Below are 23,333 nucleotides of genomic sequence, written 5' to 3'. Positions count from 1 at the left end.
AATCATAATTTTCCTCATACCTTTGGTCATTTCAGAGCTCCCCTTTGGGTCACAGACCGTTTTCAGTGTGCATATGCTCTTCACCCTGACCTTTGAGAGGAAGGTTATGGAATGGTTACTGGTGCCAGTGGTGGAGGGGTGCTCAAGTCTCTGCCCGTCTTTAGGATGTCCCTCTCCCAGTGTCATCTGCCTGCCATCCTTAGTCTATCAAGAAACGGAACTACAATCAACAGAGCCATCAGTGGTTTCCTTTCGGTCACCAGTCCATTAATTACATCACCACCACCCTAACCCTACAGTGATTAAATAGCAGTGACAGTGCAGTGTGAATTCAAGATGTAAGTAGGTCTCAATGATCTAACAAAATCGATTGATGTAGTTTAGATAATGGAGATAGGGCAAGGAACAGGATGAATAATTTAGTATATTTAATGTGGGCAATGAGGTGGCGTTTAACGTATTAGCCTCAGGCAAAGCTAGTGGTCTGCAGACCGGACAGACTAGTCCAGAACATTTGTAGGTTTCGATTTTGTAGTTGTAAATGTCACAACTGACATCACACAAGTACTGTGATTAAAGTAGTTCAGAAATCACATGTTATATTACTCTTGCTTGAACAAGGAATCAACATCATAACAGGTACTGCTTTGAATTTGAACGTTCTTTCAAATCAGTGCAGACAAATCCACCAACTCAACCCATTAAAATCCATTCACTCCTGATGATTGCAAAAAAGCCGCCGGACACAAAGATGAATTTAAAAAACAAACTGTACAATGGACACATGAATTGTTTCATTAGAAGCCAGTGTGCGGATGCAGAAACGCCAAGAAAATATGAATGAAGTCCGGGATGGACAGCGCTTAAGATAAAACAGACAAAAAATGTGCAACAGACAAAACAGACGATCTGGAATGGAGGAGGCCCTTAATGAAGCCAGCTGGTCCCAGTCCAGACATGCAGAGGAGGGGGAAGGATTGATAGGGGGAGAGACCCAGGAGGGGTGGGTGGAGAGAGAGAAAGCAAGGGAGAGAGAGGAAGACATGCAGGATGTATGGCCGCTGAAGCAGCTCTATTGTATCAGTAGACACCAGTAGGTGTATTTCTTCCAAACTCTGGAAAAACCTCGAACCATGCCAAATACACCACGTCTGCTAATCATGCTGCAATTACTAGCCTAATAGATGTTTTTTTTGTTCACTTTCTCCCTACACACAGCCGCCATGTTGTGAAAAACGGGATAATTATGGGATAGGAAGGCAAATTTCACAGGCCATGGCTACAGCAAAATGTTTTCCCATCAACACAGCCTATTTTAAACATTTATTTCAATGATTACTTTCTCTAAAATGTGGAATTGGTTTTTATTTTACATTGTGAAACATTAATAACACATTAATAAAGTTATTAACCTATATAACATGTCTTTCTCAAAAAACTTTCAGAATGTCCTTAGGTTTTAAGTACAGCGTTAGCTTTACCACCTTAAAATAACTGTCCAATGTTTCCAGATTTCTATGAAATATGACCTGTAATTATTTAGAATATAAGTGAAATATCTTTCCTTCCAAAAATGTTATATTAAGTATGTAAAAAATATACTTTCTGTATTTGAATTGTGCGGGTGTACCCCAACATCAGAATGGTGTGGCCATATACCAGTCATTACAAACAATTAATGCAAGTAGACCGCTGATTGGACAGCTCAGCCGATGAGCCAACATGACATCATGTTCTATGAGGAAATAGCAAGCATTTTTTAAATGTCTGTTTGTGACATCTACTATAGCATACATATCCAATTATGAGACATTTAACTTTGTGAGACTGCAGTTAACATAATATCTGTGTCTAAAATTATCTTAAATGAAACGACTGACCATTACTATCAAACTCTTTTCAGCCTATATCAGCCTGAATGCAACATGGTCAATTTAACTGAAGTGCATGAAAGACCATTTTTCATGCAATAAACAATAAGCTGAAAAAATGTTAAGAAATAAAATATTAACAAAGGTTATCAAATACATTGGCAATGTAAAGTTTTTATTCTTTATCAATATACTTATTTTGTCTGAATAAAATACCCAATTACGTATACTGTATTTCTAAAGGAATAGATTAACATCTATGATCTGAAAGAGATGATTGGGTAAAACTGGGTTCACCTATTGTTTGATGAGGGGGAACAATGTCAAATCTTGTGCTGTTAAGACTTAACTCCAAATTGATAAGGTATTCCCCTAAGCTACAGTATGTCTCTCAGTGCACTATTTGAACCATTATGCACTCGCATTTACCCTTACAATGCAAGGACGCAGACACAGTCAAACAGCTCAATAGCGGAAAACAAAAATGTATGTACTGCAATCTAGTACATATCCTTTAACCCTTTACTGTGGTTGTAGAAAATGAGGAATGAGTCAAAGATTCAAATTGGTATTCTCTGGGTTTTGAATTTGTGGACAGTCACAGGCTGAATTCTAATTAAACATGAGGTACAAATTCATTTCAGCACACCAAGTTTTTATTACATTTTTTTGTTAGAGCCACAGAGCAGCGTATTCACATATGCTGCTTGTTCCAAAGTGGTTCTTACCCAATTTGCTGCAGCAAACCGGATCCTTCATTCTCACATTATTATGTATTTTCGTCTTCAAACAAACCTCCCCCTTTAAACTTCCTGCATTACAAAACATTAACATATGGGCCTATGTTTTTAAAAATGAGTTTGTAAATTATGGGCTGTCTATTACAGAACAATTTTCTCAATGTATGAATGTTTTCATTTAGTGAAGAGCGTTTTCCCCTGGGTTTTCCATAGTTAACATTTAGAACTCATTATTAACTGTTCATTTTACATGGATATAAAAACGCTAACTTTTATTTTTCCCCTTCATTTTCTCAGATCACTAACACGCTAAGCAGCTCATATAAAATCAACAACCTGTGGCATAGTAAGGTTAGGTTTCCTTCTGTGACCAATGTCCTTTTACCGTTGTACGGTACTCTCAGACAGGTCACCATTTATGTAAGGGAATGTCCTTTTCAATCCAACATGTTCACATTTTTCAACATATGGCATTACGACACATCACTACACTGTCTTCTTAGTCGTAGATTCGTGCGAGACCTTTGATTACTGGAAGTGGTTTCGAGTTAGGGTCTCTCATGCGTACACACCACAGCATCTTGGACTTTAATGACACTCAGTCTATAGTTGACAAGTTGTAAATTATGCAAGACTGACTAACTCCCCCTTCATTTAATTCCAAACATTTCTTGACCTCCACAACAACGCGTGCGAATTGTTATCCCAGCATCAAGGAGAGATATTTTACCTCTCCAACTATGGCAAATGGCCTATGACAGAGAATGAACACTGGTGAGCCAGGGAGAATTCTTCCTCTATACTGTAGGTAACACAATTTACCAAGTTTCATTAATTATAAAATGTGGTTACATGCTTGGTTGCAACAACATGGAGTGACCCCTTAAAGCTATTACTGAGCTCAAAAACATATTGTCGAGGTGCTGGAGAGTGTTTCATGGCAAGAAATTGAGCAGCTTTTTTCTCATCAGCAGCCATGAAATAATAATAATAATAATAATATATGCCATTTAGCTGACGCTTTTATCCAAAGCGACTTACATGGTACTGCTCTGACAAACAATACTTATGGATGACACCTTTGACACAGAGTTATCATAGGTGTAAGTGTTTCAGTGATGGGATCTCTAAAGAAACTTTAAACACATTGTAATTATCATCACTACAATTATATGAATTATAATTCAATCCAAAACGACAATATACCTACTGTATAAACTTGCCACACTAGAGTTGGGCGGTATCCAGATTTTCATATCGTCCTTCTCTCGTCCCCGATTTAAGATTATACTGACTTAGTACACAACGGTGCGCCAAAAAAATGCAAAAAAGGCCATTGGGTGTCTATTACCAGAATGCTAACAAAATTAGCACAAGTAATAGCAAATGTCCATGGAGGCTGCTAGCTAAATATGCTAGCGAGTGCAAACGAAAAGGACAGGAAGTCCAGGTCATAAAGTTAAACATATAGGTAGGAGCTACCGAATGTCATTTTTTGGTGAGTTTGGACATTTACAAGCAAATGTGAATGAGACATTGTGCAAATTAACAAAGTTTTGACGCATGCTTGTCTGAATGAAAAACAGTACTGTGTCTGTGTGGAGTCGCTAAAGCAATGGGCCTGTCTGCTCTGCACAGAGAAGATGGGGAGGAGGAGACGGGCTGAGAACTGAGGAGAAAAACGCTAGGTAATCAAGTTGCAGTGGCAGCTGTACAGATAACTCATCCAAAGGGCTTTGACTTCTCAAACACAGCAGAAAGCTAACACAATATGATGCCCCGTCACCTTAGTAACGCCTCATCTGCACCAGATACATCAAACTCTTTGCATTCCAGCGGAAGTCATTAATTGTCAATGGAGCAGTCCACAACCGCTACGTTGGGGGTGCCGCACTAGGTTGTGGTGCGTTCTGTGTACCGCATGCATTCAATATTTTCAACTTGTGCATTGCTTTACCATGCAGTGGTACAAACGGAAGTACACACAGACGCTAACTAGCTAGCTTTTGGTAAAACAAAGCACATATGCATCTGGTGGACATCAGGCCTAAGGCAGAATTATTCGTTTTTGTTGATGCAGGAAAAAAGATAAAACACATTAAAACATATTGATGCGTTTTGTAAATTCAGAACTAAAATTTCTGCTTGGCATCAAACAAACGTGCTTCAGTTGCACTTCTCCACTCACGGCATTCTATCAGCAAACAGCGCTCTGACTGACAGCGCTACTTTTCTAAGGTCATTTTCTTGGTGTAGCAAGTCTACTTTTCTCCAGTAAAATGCAAGATTAACATTAAGCAAAACATTAGTAAATGTAGCTGGCTACATTCCTTTGATGATAAATATTATAAATAAATATGGCCATGCATTGTTTTTGCAAAAAAAAGATCTTGAAAAACTTTAAAGAAATAGTTTCAATGGTATTGACGGTATTGAAAAACCATTCCATAGCCTATGCCATACAAAATAAAGAGCTATTAAAATTACCATCATCATATCTCCACAAATTTGTTGATGCTACAGTGGTTCCTCCTTTAAAAGTTGTGTCATACCTTGCGTGCTGCCGCAGCATTCTTTGGCACGTCATTTAAATGCCAGCCATTTTTTCTGTTACTGCATTGGTATTGGCAATACCAGAGAATTTAAAACCTTTTTTTGTAATAACATAGTATATGGGATTGATTTTAAGAAATTTGGCTTAATTAATTTGATTAATATTATGGTGTTTCTATTCAGGGAACAACGAAAAACGAAACCCTCAGGGTTTCCATTAGGATGGAATGGAAAATATGGCGCTGTACAACGTGACGGTCGGCAGTACAGTACGGGGCCATTTAGCAAAAGAATCCCCGCAGGATCCGAGGAAGGAGTTGGCTGTCCATGTAAATAAGAATTTGTTCTTAACTGACTTGCCTCGTCAAATAAAGGTTACACTAAGAGCATAACATTTCTGCACCATCGTTTTCTAATTCTTGTCTAACCAATACCCAAACAGCGATTCAGTGAAAATAAAAATCTCATTGATTTATCAAGACCAGTCCCCATGCTTGCCTCAGAGCAGCGCGAAATGGTGCTAAAATAGTTATAGGCTTTTGCTTCTAACTTCAATATGCTCTTTAAATAAATAAGACATACACCATTTTTAACAGCACGTTAGTGAGACTCATTTCGACTATGGGAGGCCTACAGTATATAGAAAAATATTATTTTCAATGACGTGACTCTCCACCAATAATTACATTTAGAGGATTGGAGAACTCTAAATTAATATCTAAGGCGCATTTTCCGTTAGGATCTGTGAGAATATCTGAGAATATCTAAAGGGCTTTTATATAATTATAAAAATAATCACTTTGTTTAAAAAGTAATGATATTTCAGAGATTTTGTTTTCATTTAACCTAGAAAAAGCCCATTCTTGAACATGGGGTGAGACATTCTCACTCATTTGTAAATAAAGCCCGTTTGTTATTTAGAATAGTTTATTTCTGGTAAAACCTTAATTGATTATTTAGCAGAGATCACTTGCTTATATTCATGAAGATCAATAATCTACTGGCATCACGGAATGACATCAACATCACTCTGTTACAGCCAGAAGACAGTTGAAGAAACTTGCGTGGACGTATGGAAAGGCTCTGTATTTTAAAAAATATATAAACTCAGCAAAATATTAAACGTCCCTTTTTCAGGACCCTGTCATTCAAAGAAATTTTGTAAAAATCCAAATAACTTCACAGATCTTCATTGTAAAGGGTTTAAACACTGTTTCCCATGCTTGTTCAATGAACCATAAACAATTAATGAACATTCACATGTGGAACGGTCGGACACGAACAGCTTACAGACGGAAGGCAATTAAGGTCACAGTTATGAAAACTTAGGACACTAAAGATGCCTTTTTACTGACTGCGAAACACCAAAAGAAAGGTGCCCAGGGTCCCTGCTCATCTGCGTGAAAGTGCCTTAGGAATGCTGCAAGGAGGCATGAGGACTGCAGATGTGGCCAGGGCAATAAATTGCAATGTCCGTACTGTGAGACGCCTAAGAAAGCGCTGCAGGGAGACAGGATGGACAGCTGAACGTCCTCGCAGTGGCAGATCACGTGTACCAACACCTGCACAGGATCGGTACAATCACACCTGTGGGACAGGTACAGGATGGCAGCAAAAACTGCCTGAGTTACACCAGGAATCAATCCCTCCATCAGTGCTAAGACTGTCCGCAATAGGCTGAGAGAGGCTGGACTGAGGGCTTGTAGGCCTGTTGTAAGGCAGGTCCTCACCAGACATCACCGGCAACAACATCACCTATGGGCATAAACCCACCGTCGCCGGACCAGGCAGGACTGGCAAAAAAGTTATCTTCACTGACGAGTCGTGGTTTTGTCTCATGGTCGGATTTGCGTTAATCGTCTAAGGAATGGGCGTTACACCGAGGCCTGTACTTTGGAGCGGGAGCGGTTTGGAGGTGGAGGGTCCGTCATGGTCTGGGGCGGTGTGTCACAGCATCATTGGACTGAGCTTGATGTCCTTACAGGCAATCTCAACACTGTGCATTACAGGGAAGACATCCTCCTCCCTCATGTGCTCATCCTGACATGACACTCCAGCATGACAATGCCACCAACCATACTGCTCGATCTGTGTGTGATTTCCTGCAAAACTGGAATGTCAGTGTTCTGCCATGGCCAGCGAAGAGCCTGGATCTCAATCCCATTGAGCATGTCTGGAACCTGTTGGATCAGAGGGTGAGGGCAAGGGCCATTCCCCCCAGAAATGTCTGGGAACTTGCAGGTGCCTTGGTGGAAGAGTGTGGAAACATCTCACAGCAAGAGCTGGCAAATCTAGTGCAGTCCATGAGGTGGCGATGCACAGCAGTACTTAAAAAAGCTGTTGGCCACATCATATACTAACTGTTACTTTTGATTTTGAATCCCCCTTTGTTCAGGGACACATTATTCAATTTCTGTTAGTCACATGTCTGTGGGACTTGTTCAGTTTATATCTCAGTTGTTGAATCTTGCTATGTTCATACAAATATTTACACATGTTAAGTTTGCTGAATATAAACGGAGTTGACAGTGAAATTACATTTTTTTTTTGCTGAGTTTATATATACACTACCATTCAAAAGTTTGGGGTCACTTAGAAATGTCCTTCTGAAGGAAAAGCACAAAAAAAGGTCAATTAAAATATTGATCAGAAAATTGATCAGAAATACAGTGTAGACATTGTTAATGTTGTAAATGACTATTGTAGCTGGAAACGGCAGATTATTTTATGGAATATCTACATAGGCGTACAAAGACCCATTATCAGCAACCATCACTCCTGTTTTCCAATAGCACGTTGGGTTAGCTAATCCAAGATTATAATTTAAAAGACTAATTGATCATTAGAAAACCCTTTGGTTTAATGGGCCTCTGTACACCTATGTAGATATATATATATGAATTACAAATCAGCCTTTACTTAAATCATGTTTCTAGTCTATTGCAATGTGTAATCATTGATCTCCCAGGAGCAGGAGTGGTAAACACTGTTGAAGTGTATCATTGTAATACATACATGCAGACACAGCATCATTCCAATAATGGAGTTTGATACACCTGGTATTGGATATGACTGGGAAAAAAACTTGCTAAATAGCGATTTTTGTAACTTAACTTTATGACAAAAAATATGCACAATCGTCTGTCTCTACATTAACTAACTCGCTTGACTCGTTATGACGTTATAACTACTTACATTTGCTTCCCCTGTAATGTTTTGTCAGCCATCTTTGCTGAAGAAAGTCACCAGGGACGGGTGGCTCACGTCAAATTCGTCATTGGAACCATTCGATATGATTGGTCATAAAAACCTTGGGACCCAAATGCATAATGAGTGCTCTACCTCCCCCTTGTGGTGGTCTGGAGCAATGAAGCTGAGACGCTGGGTACCTCTAAATCCCGTTGTGTAAACTCGCAACTTTCAAAGGAGGAACCACTGTATATTCCCAAGTCACTATTTATTAGAGTCACAAGCAAGTCACAAGGTCTGAGTCTCAAGTTGAGTCCCAAGTAGAACGGGTCGAGTCTCAAGTCCAAGTTGTGCATTCTATGAGCAAGTCAAGTCGAGTCTCAAGTGCAGTAAAATATATATATATATATTTATGCAACTGTCACACCCAGATCTGTTTCACCTTTCTTGTGCTTGTCTCCACCCCCCACCAGGTCTCCATTATCTCCTGTGTATTTATACCTGTGTTTTATGTTTGTCTGTTGCCAGTTCATCTTGTCCCATCAAGTCCTACCAGCATGTTCCTGTGTTTCCTGTGCAATAGGTTTTGTTTTCCCTAGTCTTCCCAGTTATGACCTTTCTGCCTGTCCTGACCCTGATCAATTAAATGCTAGCAATTATTGTAGGATTAGATTGAATATGGATTTACCACATGCATTTAAATGTGTGAAAGCAACAATTGCTGGTAAACTTACAAAGAAAACAGTTAATATTCTAGATCACCAAACCATTTTTGGAGCTGCATATTTATTTATTATGGCAATCTTCTCTCGCAACAATTTGAAGTTTGCTCTGCACTCGATCATCGTATAAACTGTACATAAAATCAGAAATCTGTTCGAAGGCTCACCCAACCTAGGTTGATTGACAGTTTGCTGGTCCAATCAGAGGGCAGAGTGTGTGTTTCACTAGCCAATCTATTGCAGGTTCTTTTGCAATGGCGATACTGCGGCTACTGTCTCTGGCTACATGGAGTAATCTATGGAGACTGTGCCACAAAATGAGTGACAAAATGATACAAAACCTGGCCAGATCATTTCTAGTCATCAGTCTCAAGTCAAAGTCGGGTCCTGGGTCTTGAGGCTCCAAGTCCAAGTCAAGTATCAAGTTATTTTATTTTCCATCATGTGGAGTCTCAAGCCAACAAATTTGTGACTTGAGTCAGACTTGAGTCCAAGTCATGTGACTGGAGTCCACAACTGGAGAATAGAGTGTAAGTATGAGGCATCATGGTTGATTTAGTGCTGTTATTGGCCATGTTTGACTGACTCCTCAAACATCCCACATACTCCTTGGGTTCCTCCAAACCATCAAAGCTTTGGAGCCTAAGTGATCATCAGGCTAAATGAGGAGCACCTCTCACCACGCTGTTCGTCTGGATGGTAATGGCACTGTACTCTCCGCAGGATTGTCAGAGGAGGCAGAGTATGGGAGGCTGCTGGGCTTTCAGCACACCATGCCCCCGACTCATCCACTGCCTCCTATCATCCCATTACTCTATTGAATGCTGATATTAAAACAGTCGCTGACAATGTGGGTTCCAGATGCTGTGAGATAGATGCACGTTCCCGGCTTGTTAAGCATGCATTTAGCAGTTATCCTTGCGCTTAATTATTCAGATACTACACTGTTGTAAATGACTGGGAACATGACAGAAGTAAATATCAGGGGCTACAGTAACAATGGGCTTTAATGTAACATTCGTGTCACTGTCTGCGATGACACTGATAATTAGACTGTGTGGAACCCTGACAGATATTATGAGCCAAGGCAGATATCAAAACAGGAGATCCTTTGGGGGAAATTGAATGGTTTATGGTTGACTGTAAACTCTAGTACAGAAACAAGAATGTGTCACATAGCATCTCAAGTACAGTTATCATCTTGTGTAACATTGCTACCAAATATCTCTGGACTTCAACTACTAAGTAGTAGTTGGCCAGGAACTATAACTTGAAGACCCTCGATGGTCATGCTTGTGCAGCAAATCAAATCAAATAGTATTTGTCACATGCCCCAAATACAACAGGTGTAGTAGACCTTACAGTGAAATGCTTACATACAAGCCCTTAACCAATGCAGTTTTGCGAATAAAAATAAATCAAATAAGATATAATAGTAACAAATAATTAAAGAGCAGCAGTAAAATAACAATAGCGAGGCTATATACAAGGGGTACCTGTACAGAGTCAATGTGCGGAGGAACCGGTTAGTCGAGGTAATATGTACATGTAGGTAGAGTTATTAAAGTGACTATGCGTAGATAATAACAGAGAGTAGCAGCAGCATAAGTGGGGGGGGGGGGGTGACTTGGCAATGCGGTAGCAGAGAGAACAGCCTATGATTAGGGTGGCTGGAGTCTTTGACAATTTTTGGGGCCTTCCTCTGACACTGCCTGGTATAGAGATCCTGGATGGCAGGAAGCTTGGCCTTAGTGATGTACTGTGCCGTACGCACAACCCTCTGTAGTGCCTTGCAGTCCACAATCGTCTCCTTTGTCTGGATCACGTTGAAGGGGGAGGTTGTTGTCCTCGCACCACACGGTCAGGTCTCTGACCTCCTCCATATAGGCTGTCTCGTCGTTGTCGGTATACAAATTGAAGTGGGTCTAGGGTTTCTGGGATAATGGTGTTGATGTGAGCCATGACCAGCCTTTCAAAGCACTTCCTGGCTACAGATGTGAGTGCTATGGGTCAGTAGTCATTTAGACAGATTACCCTAGTGTTCTTAGACACAGGGACTATGGTGGTCTGCTTGAAACATGTTGGTATTACAGACTCAGACAGGGAGAGGTTGAAAATGTCAGTGAAGACACTTGACAGCTGGTTACCGCATGCTCAGAGTACACGTCCTGGTAATCCATCTGGCCCTGCGGCCTTGTGAATGTTGACCTGTTTAAAGGTCTTACTCACATTGGCTGCGGAGAGAGTGATCACACAGTCGTTTGGAACAGCTGATGCTCTCATGCATGTTTCAGTGTTACTTGCCTTGAAGCGAGCATAGAAGTGATTTAGCTCATCTGGTAGGCTCGTGTCACTGGGCAGCTCTCGGCTGTGCTTCCCGTTGTAGTCTGTAATAGTTTGCAAGCCCTGCCACATCTGAAGAGCATCGGAGCCGGTGTAGTACAATTCGATCTTAGTCCTGTATAGACGCTTTGCCTGTTTGATGGTTCGTCAGAGGGCATAGCGGAATTTCTTCCGGGTTAAAGTCCCGCTCCTTGAAAGCTGCAGCTCTACCCTTTAGCTCAGTGCGGATGTTGCCTGTAATCCATTGCTTCTGGTTGGGGTATGTATGCACAGTCACTGTGGGGAAGATGTCATCGACACACTTATTGATGAAGCCAGTGACTGATGTGGTGTACTCCTCAATGCCATCGGGAGAATCCCGGAGCATATTCTAGTCTGTGCTAGCAAAACAGTCCTGTAGCTTAGCATCTGCTTCATCTGACCACTTTTTTATTGACCGAGTCACTGGTGCTTCCTGCTTGAATTTTTGCTTGCAAGCAGGAATCAGGTGTATATAATTATTGTCAAATTTGCCAAATGGACGGCGAGTGAGAGCTTTGTACGCATCTCTGTGTGTGGAGTAAAGGTGGTCTAGAGTTTTTTACCCTCTGGTTGCACATTTAACATTCTGGTAGAAATGAGGTAAAACAGATATAAGTTTCCATGCATTAAAGTCCCCGGCCACTAGGAGTGCCGCCTCCTGTTTGCTTCTGGCCGTATAGAGCTCGTTGAGTGCAGTCTTAGTGCCATCATCGGTTTGTGGTGGTAAATAGACAGCTACAAAGAATATATATGAAAACTCTCTAGGTAAATAGTGTGGTCTACAGCTTATCATGAGGTACTCTACCACAGGCGAGCAAAACCTTGAGACTTCCTTAGATATCGTACACCAGCTGTTGTTTACAAATATACATAGACCGCCACCCCTTTTCTTACCAGAGGCTGCTGTTCTATCCTGCCGATACCGGGTATAACCCGCCAGCAGTATGTTATTCATGTCGTCGTTCAGCCACGACTCGGTGAAACATAAGATATTACTGTTTTTAATGTTCCGTTGGTAGGATGTACGTGCTTTTAGATCGTCCACTTTATTATCCAGCGATTGTACGTTGGCCAATAGTACCGATGGCAAAGGCAGATTAGCTACTTGTCGCCTGATCCTCACAAGGCACCCCGATCTCCTTCCGCAAAATGACGGGGATGAGGGCCTGTTCGGGTGTCTGGAGTAAATCCCTCTCGTCCGACTCATTAAAGAAAAATTCCTCATCCAATTCAAAGTGAGTAATCGCTGTTCTGATGTCCAAAAGCTCTTTTAGGTCATAAGAGACGGTGGTAGCAGCAACATTATGTACAAAATAAGTTACAAACTATGCGAAAAAACTAACAAAATACCATGGTTGGTTAAGAGCACGTACAACGGCAGCCATCCCCTCCAGCGCCATTCTCTTCATTGACCATCATTAACATCGTGTGAGCACTGGGATGTCTACAAAGCCCAAGATGACACAGTTGATGTCACTCTTCTCACTACAATGTAGACCGGCTTTCGCAGAGTGCAGTATGTAGGGAAGGATAGAGCAGCGGAATAATTCAGTTTGAGTCGTCAAGCAACTCTTACTTTAACATACTCTCTAAGTTTTTCTTGTCCTCCTAGGAGTCACCCCATACAGAACTGTGTAATGTGAGTATAGTGCACAAGAGAAGCAAGCCCTTGCAACTGTACTGTTAGTACAATCAATCTAAATATAGGCCTACAGTAAACAATAAATACATTATATTATGATATGCTGACAGAATTTCAAAATCATTTCTTGGTTTGGATTGAATTCAAGGACTTTGGTTGTTTAGTGTGCAAATCATTTAAATCTCATGAAACAAAGCGGCTTTTCTGTGATTTCTTCTTTTTTTTAAACACTAGCAAAGAATGCATAGTTTCATAATGTTCAATGGAAACTGGAACAAACAGACATTTTCGAAATTGCAGGAAACAAAACATACAACAATGCATTGAGTCTTAAGAATGTTGTAGACAGAGGCAAGGCAAGGCAACAGGGGATGGCATTGTCTGAGGATCATACAAGACCGTGTGCAGTAGGTGTGTGTTTCTAAGTGTAAGTACATTGTTAAGACATCAGCAACAGAATACCATTTGTTTGAGGGGTGAGAAAGCTGTCCTCTGGGCAGAACAGGAGTCAAGAGTGCTGTGTCTGCACTGAGCTGGTGTGTGTTGCCCCGGTGAGAGAACCCTGACTGAGGGGCGTTTCCAGGGGGTACAGAGAGGTTGTGTTTTTGGGCAGGATGCCAAGTGGTGCCTTGAGACCTCAGTGATGACATAGTCTACAGAGACCATACTGTACCAAAGAGACTGTCTCGCCTGTCAGTAGGACCAGAGCTACAAAATAGTCCAGTTTCACTCTCAGTCTGAAAAAATGAAAATTTGATACCGCATTGCTAATGGAACAAAATATTATCAAATTAATATCAATATGATATTCATCCTATCAAGAAGAAAACATTCACAGAGCAAATATATCGTACGCTGACAATGAATAAGACTTTGCGGTCTCCTTATTGATACTCAATTTATTTCATTTTCATTCCATTTTATGGCAATATGTTCTATAAATCAAACCAAAATTAATCCAAAGTACATTGCAACAACTCATGTTAAAAAACACGTTAAATAACATGAAATGAAGCAGCCTGTTTCCCTCTGGTGTAGTAACATCTCTATTTACCGTCCCCACGGACCTGCACTTGTCAGCGAGCAGCTCTAGAGAGATAGATCCTTCCACTGACTCGCAGGGAAATCACCTCGTTTGTTTTATGTTAATCGACTCCAATCGCTCCCTGCTATTGTTCCTTTACTTTCTCTGCACCTGTCCTTGTGAATACATTAAAGATCTCTAACCTCGTTTAGAAAAAGAGACCCAAGCGGTCAACCTCACTGAATCAGATGCGTGATCAAATACATTTACAACAAATAAACTGGCACATTTAAGCTGGTTTACAGAGGAAGAGATGTGCTAATTGAGACTTGAAACAGTCCTGGATGTATTTATTTTTAAATCAAGCTGTCAGAAGATCTCTAGATAAACAACTAAATTCAATCAATCTAAAGTTGAAGGAATGAATAAAGAATCAATGCCCAGTAAAAAATAATGAATGAGGTGTGCAAGCTGTCACGAGAACTCACAAAGAGCTTTGGGATCTGTCAACATAAATTTGACATACAACTTTTAGTTGTTGTTAATGATCCGTTGGTGGTTGTTGAGCATGAAGAGAGAATTATGAATTATTCTATATCTAAAGGAATGACAATCTTTGTACAAAAGCTAACACATCATACCTATTAATAGTAAAGAAATAGCAAATTAGTTATATCTTATTTAACTTTAACTGCATAGGTTTATCAATTTGCATTGCATGTCTTAAGTACACACTATTATTGGTCTTATATATAATATAATAATATAATAATAATATAATAATGGTACATGTCATGTACATGTCATGTAGGCTGATGGGGCAAAGAGAAACATCAGGAGGTTTAACTGTTGATCATAGTTGATTCATGTTGATGTTCCTTGCTTCCTCAGCAACTTAAGTCATGCTGTGTGAGAGACTTTCCAGCCACCTTCTCTATTAGGGATAACCCAACCTGTTAGAGGCGACAGGGTTAACACTGCACAAATACCTCCAACAGAAATAATAACTATTGTTGAGCAGATTACCAGAGCAGGTGCAGAGACACCCACTCTACTCTCCCTCCACCCCACCGAGCCCCCTGTCGCACACAGATGTGTCCCATCAAAGGCTACCCACAAGCCTCTAGACCGTGGAACGCAAACCAAGATAAGGACTTATTCAAATGGAGGGATCACTTTACACCATGCACCTTGCAGCGTGTCTTTCCTTTCTCTTCACAATGCACACTTTTAGCCATGGAACAGTTTTTTCTTCTTTTTTTAGGTCACATATGGTTGAGCGCTGTGAGCAAAACATTCACGCTTCACCTCCCATGATAGGCGTTTGTACATTGACAAGAAAAGCTGATAATGCCAGAGCAGTGTTTCGGCACGGAGGAAAAAAGCGAATGATTGAATAACAGTAATTAAAGCAGTTATTCGTTCGGCGAGCACCTGGATGAGGGATGATATTGCTCCTTAATTCAGCTCAGTTTAACTTCTCTCAGCCGGTGGTTCCAGCATCGCCTCATTAATCGCTGATTGGCATCGAGCTGTTCACAGGAACAAACTGTTTACTCTGTCATCGCCTGTTTCTCAACACCGCCTTGAAGGCCAGCTTTAAACACTGCACTTTACTGTGTACTGTAGGCCTCTATATGCTTTTGAATGTAGACTCTAACAGAGTGTTTATTTAGAGTTTAAAGTTACAGTACCTGGCTGTTTCACTGTCACGTTTCTTGGGGCAACGTGAGGGCAGACGTTTCACTCTCACAGTCTCTAAGGAAATCCTCCAGTCATGTGTCTAAGTGGGGTCAAATCCCAGAGGGCATTGTGTTATGATACTTTAACCAAATAAGCCCTGTTCAACTGGAGGATGGAAATCAGTCCTATAGTTGTTATGTAGTTGTTTCTATGTGAACTAATCTACCATAGTGTGGCTTATTAATGGTAAATATATCAGGACACTGTACTCAATATTTAGAAGAGAGATGTGCGTCAACAGTCAAACAAGGTATAAAATAAAGTCACCTTCATCTATTTTTCAAATCAAGATTTTTTCTTCCCAACAATGAATGTGATGGTATGGTTAAATACTATAATGATTTTTATCTTTCAGTTACAATTCATTATGTTATAACCATTTTTATTGATAATCATTAACTAAGATAATATTACGTTATACTTGGAGGATAGCAAGTTTAGTCAATTTACAGCTTAGAGATATGCTCACTATTATAAATGGTACAACACTTCAGATATCAGTGACACATTTGAACTGAGCAACATAAACACACACACACACTCACATTTCTTACATCAATATGTGTTGTTGTTCCATTATTGTTATTATGGTTTAGAGAGCATGTGAGAGAGAGAGAGAGAGAGAGAGAGAGAGAGAGAGAGAGAGAGAGAGAGAGAGAGAGAGAGAGAGAGAGAGAGAGAATGAAGTGAATGAGCAGCTGTAGCTGTCTTCCCAATATTGACTCTGCTCCACAGAGTACTATTGCACAGCCCTTTGAGGAGCTATCAAACACCCGGAGATGGTCGCAAGATTCCTCCCTGTAAGCCACAAGGTTTTATTTGGGAGAGAATACCTTCTGTCTGTAGGATTTGCAGACATGTAATTTAGTTCCGTCTGTTTTTAAGTTAAAAAACGAGAGGGAAAATAAACGTCTATTGAACAGAGCATGTTTGTGCATCATATTGTGCTTGACGTAATGTAGGTCGGTGTTCTGCAGAGCACCAGATAAGACACAGGGAACAAGTGTTGTGTGTACTTACAAGCAAATATCTGTCAAAATAGCAATTGACAGATCTACAAAAGCATTTTTGGCTGGAGAAGTGTTCCTTCGTCATTAGCATTTTACAAAAAAAGGCCAGAGATTTGGGCCTATCTGCCTCCAGTCGCTGCAAAGCCAGTCTGGCCCAGGTTGTTATCTGTTCAGTACAGAGGTGCAGCTGTTGAGCAAATGGATTTGCAGATTTTTAAAAGGAGATGAGAAAAAAAGAGGGAGAAGAATCAGGTACTCACAACCCTCCCCAAACCGCCATTCAGTGCATGTGTGTGTGTTTGTGTGTTTTAGTGTTTTCTTATAAACCATACCTTCTGTTTCTCTGTCCCACATTATTTTTGGAAACGGCATTAGACAAAAAAGCATGAAAAATGCTTATTCTGTCTTTCTCCGTTTTCTTTATTCACTTTCCAGTCTCCCGAGGGCCCTTTTCCTGAGCAGCCGCCATCATCGCTGCCTGAGTGGACTGAGGGAGCCGGGGAGAGGATGGGGAACAAATGGGCGCTTTAGGTGGGGTAGGGATGTTGTTGCCTTTGCTGCAGCTTCTGGCAAGTGCCTCTCCTTTGTCTAAAGCAATCCCGCCACAGCTAACACAGACACACACACATACAGACACACGTGGAGGAATTCTGGCCCTAGTCAAGGGCCCCCACGGGAAAGAAAAAATTGCCCCAAGCCGTCAGCAGAGACACAGAGGGTGGTTGGCTTTGCTGAGCAGGAGTGTTAACGTGTATGCACACACACAGACTCAGAGATACACAAACACCGACACACACCGTTTCACTGATGTAGCTGCATACACACACTCACACGCACAGTCCCAGGCTTCACCAGGAGGGGTCGTATTAACAGAGTGGTGGATAGAATGATTCTCGTGCTGAGGAGATTGAGGTAAACTCCCACCGGGGGAGACCTAATCCTGAAGACAAGCGTTTTAACCATATCAATGTTTCTCTAACTATCATAAAAGTTCTACCACTTCTAACTAATCAAATCATACAAATTGATAGTGCAACACGGTAACCATTTTTGTTGTTGTAATAGTTTCCCTCAACATAGACACTTATTCACGTGGAGATGAACTGTTGTCAAAGTTATGGCAGAAAATGTATATTAGGCTACATCACATTTGTTATTGATACTGTATATTGAATAATCCATTGTGTTGTTAAATGTTTACAGAATTTTGGGGGGGAACAGCTAATGTAGATAATGACTGTACGTGTAGCTTTGAAGAACAATTAACAAAGAAATCTATTCAACTAGAAGCGAGCCGCATGCAGGTGTCCCTTAATTTTATTCATCAGTTTCTTTTCAGAGGCATTACTGCTTTTTGTCTTGTACACCTATTAAGTGGGCGGCTAAAGCAACAATGAAACTATTGTTAAGACAATTGGAAACTCAAAGTTGTATTTAGAGAAGATAACATTAGAAAAAAATCACCTGACTATATTGAATATTAAAGTGCTTAACCCCAAAATATTCTCATCAGGGACCTAATGAAACAAAAAAAGTAAACCAACCAGGTTTGACAAATAATTTCAAAATGCTATATCAAAGTTGTGTAAACCAATGGAGTTGTATTCCAAAATACCAAATATCAATTAAGCTATTTAGAAATCATATTCAAATGTGCACCAACATCTAAGAGTTAAAATAATATAGTTAATCATGTAGCTTCAGCTTGAAGTAGGCTAGCATTAGCATTGGCAACATTGCATGTTTACAAAGGTAAATGCACCGCAGTAATCCTTTCCTCAGGATGTGTGTGGCGAACGTTTTTTGGCCTTCGTGGGGGTCTAACAGATGCTGTCTGTCCGCATGTTCCTCCTCTCTGCCAGAAATATCAGGCCGGGAATTAGTGGAAGCAATCTATTATTTAACGTTACAAGTGACAGTTCATATGGTACTACAGTAAAGACCTACAACGGGAGTGCATCTTGATGTTAGGGTTCCAGGCAAGCCCGAAGCCATCGCCTCTTCCCTCAAAGTGGAAGAAGAGGGAAGGGAGAGAAGAAAAAAACAGCAAACACCAACAAACGTAGCCTATTCCCTAGTACTTAGCGCTCTTGGTTTCTGCCGAAGAAAAACTCCAGTGCAGTATAATGACTTTGCATCGAAACAATAAGAAATAAATACCTTGGAGTTCCTCTATTAGTCAACACTTAAAATCTTTTTCTCCCCTCTTAATGAGCCTCTCATTGGAGGGAGCTTGAGCGGTAACGAGGGCCGCCGTTTTGCTCTGCGGCGTTTGTGAGGAGAGTGTTCCTATAATCACGCGGCGGCTTGAGATGGAGGGAGACTGGATTAGCTCCTTTGCCGTATGTGGAGTGTTTAACATGGCACACGCGACAGGCTCTTCCCTTCTTCACTAGACAAACACTTACTGTCATTAATTTCATTTGCTTATCACAATCAGCCCCCATTCCCTCCCTCCCCAAAAAAACCTCAATTTGGTTGTTTCCTGCTTCTCGTTTCAGGCGTCAACGCAAATTATTGTTACCCGCTGCTAAGAATTAGCAGGTAAAGAAGCTAAATGAAGATGAAGAATTGGAAAATGTTTCCAGTTGGAAGAATGTTGATTACCAGGCTGTGGTCCTGGAGGAATCCCCACTATTTCTTCTCATATTTTGGGCTGCCTCACCCTTCCCATTCCCCCCTCGACTCTCCAGGGGCCCGGAGAAGCAGCTTGCACTCAGCACTGCCAAAAGAATGTATTAGAGCAAATGGTATTGTAAGCCCTATGGAAGGCATACCTTATGTGGAGATTTAAAAGATATTAGGAGGATGGTGCGGATGGGAACCCAGGTGTGCCTGGTAATAGCCATTGTCTTGTGTGTGTGTGGTGGGGGGGGGGGAGGTGGGAGCTCATCATGCCAGGAAGGAGAGGAGAAGGAGAGGGGGAGCAGAGTGCACCCAAGGCAGCGTGAAAGACTCAGCCTGGCAGGGAATGTTTCTATGTAGCTACCACACTGCACTGTGGTGGAAGCTGCACCAATTCACAGCTTTAGCACCATCAACACGGCACAATGCAAAATGATCCTGTGGACTATTTTTAAGTGGGGTAATGGTACTTATAGTATGGTAAGCTGAAAGAAAAGACTAATATGAGCCAGGCCTTTTGATCACATGATATGGTTCTACAGTCAATAAAAGAAAAATAACAACAACTATGTCCACATGATAAAAAAACAATGTTTCATGACTGCCTAAGGATCCCCGATGACCTAGAATACGGTTAAAGTTGATGGAATCAAACCCTGTGAAGGCCTTTTCAAAGTCTCACATTGTCAGAGGAGTTCTAACTGCAATGACGTCCAAGTGAAAACTGTGATAAGCATCGTTTTATAACGGCCAAAACTTTCCCCTAGCCAATTCCACCTGTCTCACAAACCACACTTTTACTTTCAAATTGAATAATGATTTAAGCTTTTCTACTGATTGGAACTGTTTTTGGTTCCTGAAATGCATAACAGTTAAGTTTAGTATGGTATCAACACCTTATCCACATTATGCAGCTCAATTATTCCATGTGCAACACCTGCAAAACAAATTTGGCATTCAAATTTGCGAAGGATGATCAAACAACACCGAAACACTGTCATTATTTCTCCCTCAAATACAGCAGTGAAAAATGACTTGTTTTCCCTAGATTTACCAAATTAGCTATTCAGCTGGAAGTAAACTCCATTTTATAGGTTTCATTTACTTCATTTCCCAAAAGTGTATTCAACTGTCATAGCAAAAACACAGACGTAAATGTGTTTGGACCCACAAAAATCACACCTGCCACAAATTTTCACTCTGGGAAAAAAAACTCCAAATGGAAATGTTCAAATGTGTCAAAGTGTTAGCCTCAACATTTAGCGAAGACGACTAAGTTCAACTACTTAAAGCAACTGTCCTCCCCCTATATACTGTATTCTAACCCAAACCAATAAGTTTCTCAACTAAGATTCAAATCCTTCTGAAGACACAACTGCCTCCTATCTGGTTGGGGGGAAAACAACATTTATCTAGCACTGCACCACTAAGCTAGCCTTGCCCTCCAACGTTAGATAAATAGAAATGAGGGCTAATGAATTGCACCTCCCCGGATATAATTCTGTAATAGCTATAATCAGGCTGTTCCGAGTCCATGAATACACATGGACAACATCAGCTGCAATCCTGTTGGTGGTCAATATTCTTGAAGCCCTGCCAGTTTGGGAATATTCCCCATCTTCCTCTCTCCCTTAACGTTATCAGGTAACGCACACTGGCATTAAATCCCACAACATAATAAAATCTTCTTTCTGGAAGCTTTCACAGCAGACAATGCGGCTCTCGCCGAAAGCCCTTTAAGTGTTCGCGTTTTAATGTCATTACGGCACCACGAAGCACGCAGGCCGGGCAGAAAAGGCGCAGCTTGAAAAGAGAAACCCTACACAAGACCTCAAGGTACATTTGCTCAGAGGAGAGACAAAAAGGCTTCAGCAATGGCAGAAACAAATGAACGGGTTTATTACGTTTGTGCGGTGAATGGCAGAACAACAGTTCCAGCCATCCTCACTGACAGCGTCTAAAGCTGCAGATTTGTGCCCATTAGTCACACATTTTAGGGAGAAGGTGGTTTGTAAAGTGCATTGATAGGGATTACAGTTCTATCCCTTCCTGTCTTTCTTTCACTGCTGAAACATGTGGTTGATTTCAGAGCCGCCAGGAGGTTCCTCCAAAGAAAAGAGTGGGGGGACTATTGTATTTGTTTCTAAAACGGCAATCCTTTGGATATTAAGGCGCTTAATCTGTGATTAATATTTTAATGATTCAAATAAGCACAGCATTTTTAAGTTTCATCGTCCTACACTGTAGCATTACGCTTATTTACATGTTTCTGGAAAAAAGAAACAACTCATTTGATTTAGATTACATGGTGGCACTTTGGTATTATGATTACACCAAGAAGGATTTGAATAATCTGGAGTCTATCGAGTTCAAGATATTTTGTAATCGTAGATTAGTTTGAACAGAACATTCTAAACCATGTTCACAAAAGCTAGGATTAAGGCAGATAAGGGTTTGTGTCAGTGAGCCCCAAAGAAACGTTTTAATATATAAGGCCCTGCCTTTGCTTGATTAGACCCTTCACATCACTAACAAACACATGCTACACATGAGCAGTCACTTTACTATCTCGGGCCTCTATCTTCTTATCTGTTTTTTTTCAGAACTCTCTTGGCTACCTTTACAGCCAGTTACTCTAGGATGATTAACACTGAAGGTGTTAACCAATGAACTCCTGGCCTACACAGGGATGATGAATAATGGCCTCTAAGAGTCTGTCTCTTCTTGAGGATTACTCTTGTGCTTGAGGATTACTCTTGTTGTTCAGCAGATGTTTGAGGTTGAGCGAGCAGGGTTGGATAGGTTACTTTCTAAATTTAATCCGTTAAAGTTACCTGTTCAAAATTGTAATCAGTAACGGAACTTTTGTATTACCCAAGCTCAATGACGTACACTACCGGTATGTAGTGTTTTAGAGCACCTACTCACTCAAGGGATTTTCTTCATTTTTATTATTTTCTACATTGTAGAATAATAGTGATGACATCAAAACTATGATATAACACATATGGAATCATGTAGTAACCAAAACAATGTTAAACAAATCAAAATATATTTCATATTTGAGATTCTTCAAATAACCACACTTTGCTTTGATGACTCTTGGAATTCTCTCAACCAGCTTCATGAAGTAGTCACTTGGAATGCATTTCAATTAACAGGTGTGCCTTGTTAAAAGTTCATTTGTGGAATTTCTTTCCTTCTTATTGCGTTTGAGCCAATCAGTTGTGTTGTGACAAGTTAGGAAGGTATACAGAAATAGCCCTATTTGGTAAAAGACTAAGTCCATATTATGGCAAGAACAGCTCAAATAAGCAAAGAGAAACGACAATCCATCATTACTTTAAGACATGGTCAGTCAATCTGGAAAGTGTCAAAAAACTTTGAAAGTTTCTTCAAGTGCAGTCGCAAAAACCATCATGCGCTCTGATGAAACTGGCTCTCATGAGGACCCCCACAGGAATGGAAGACACAGAGTTACCTCTGCTGCAGAGGATAAGTTGATTAGAGTTACCAGCCTCAGAAATTGCAGCCCAAATAAATAATTTACAGAGTTCAAGTAACAGACACATCGCAACATCAACTGTTCAGAGGAGACTGTGTGAATCAGGCCTTCATGGTCAAGTTGCTGCAAAGAAACCAGTACTATTTTTATTTTATTTAAATTTGATTTAACCTTTATTTGACGAGGCAAGTCAGTTAAGAACAAATTGTTATTTACAATGACTGCCTACCAAAAGGCCTCCTGCGGAGACGGGGACCTGGGATTAAACATTTAAAATAAATACAATATAAATATAGGACAAAACACACATCACAACAAGAGAGACGACATAACCCTACATAAAGA

General features: G+C 40.6%; 1 long non-coding RNA gene across 1 annotated transcript in view; it reads right to left on the bottom strand.

Moving 5' to 3' along the window:
• The window catches only part of LOC118366540 (uncharacterized), a 53,900-nt gene that overhangs the window by 1,794 nt on the left and 28,773 nt on the right, over nucleotides 1-23,333 (bottom strand). The window contains exon 2 of the long non-coding RNA XR_004821985.2: nucleotides 21-204. This is a non-coding gene — a long non-coding RNA (uncharacterized LOC118366540). The remainder of the gene's footprint in view (nucleotides 1-20; nucleotides 205-23,333) is intronic.

The sequence above is a fragment of the Oncorhynchus keta genome, chromosome 34 (genome assembly GCF_023373465.1).
Source record: "Oncorhynchus keta strain PuntledgeMale-10-30-2019 chromosome 34, Oket_V2, whole genome shotgun sequence".
Lineage (NCBI taxonomy): Eukaryota > Metazoa > Chordata > Actinopteri > Salmoniformes > Salmonidae > Oncorhynchus > Oncorhynchus keta.
This window is presented reverse-complemented; position numbering and strand designations above follow the sequence as displayed.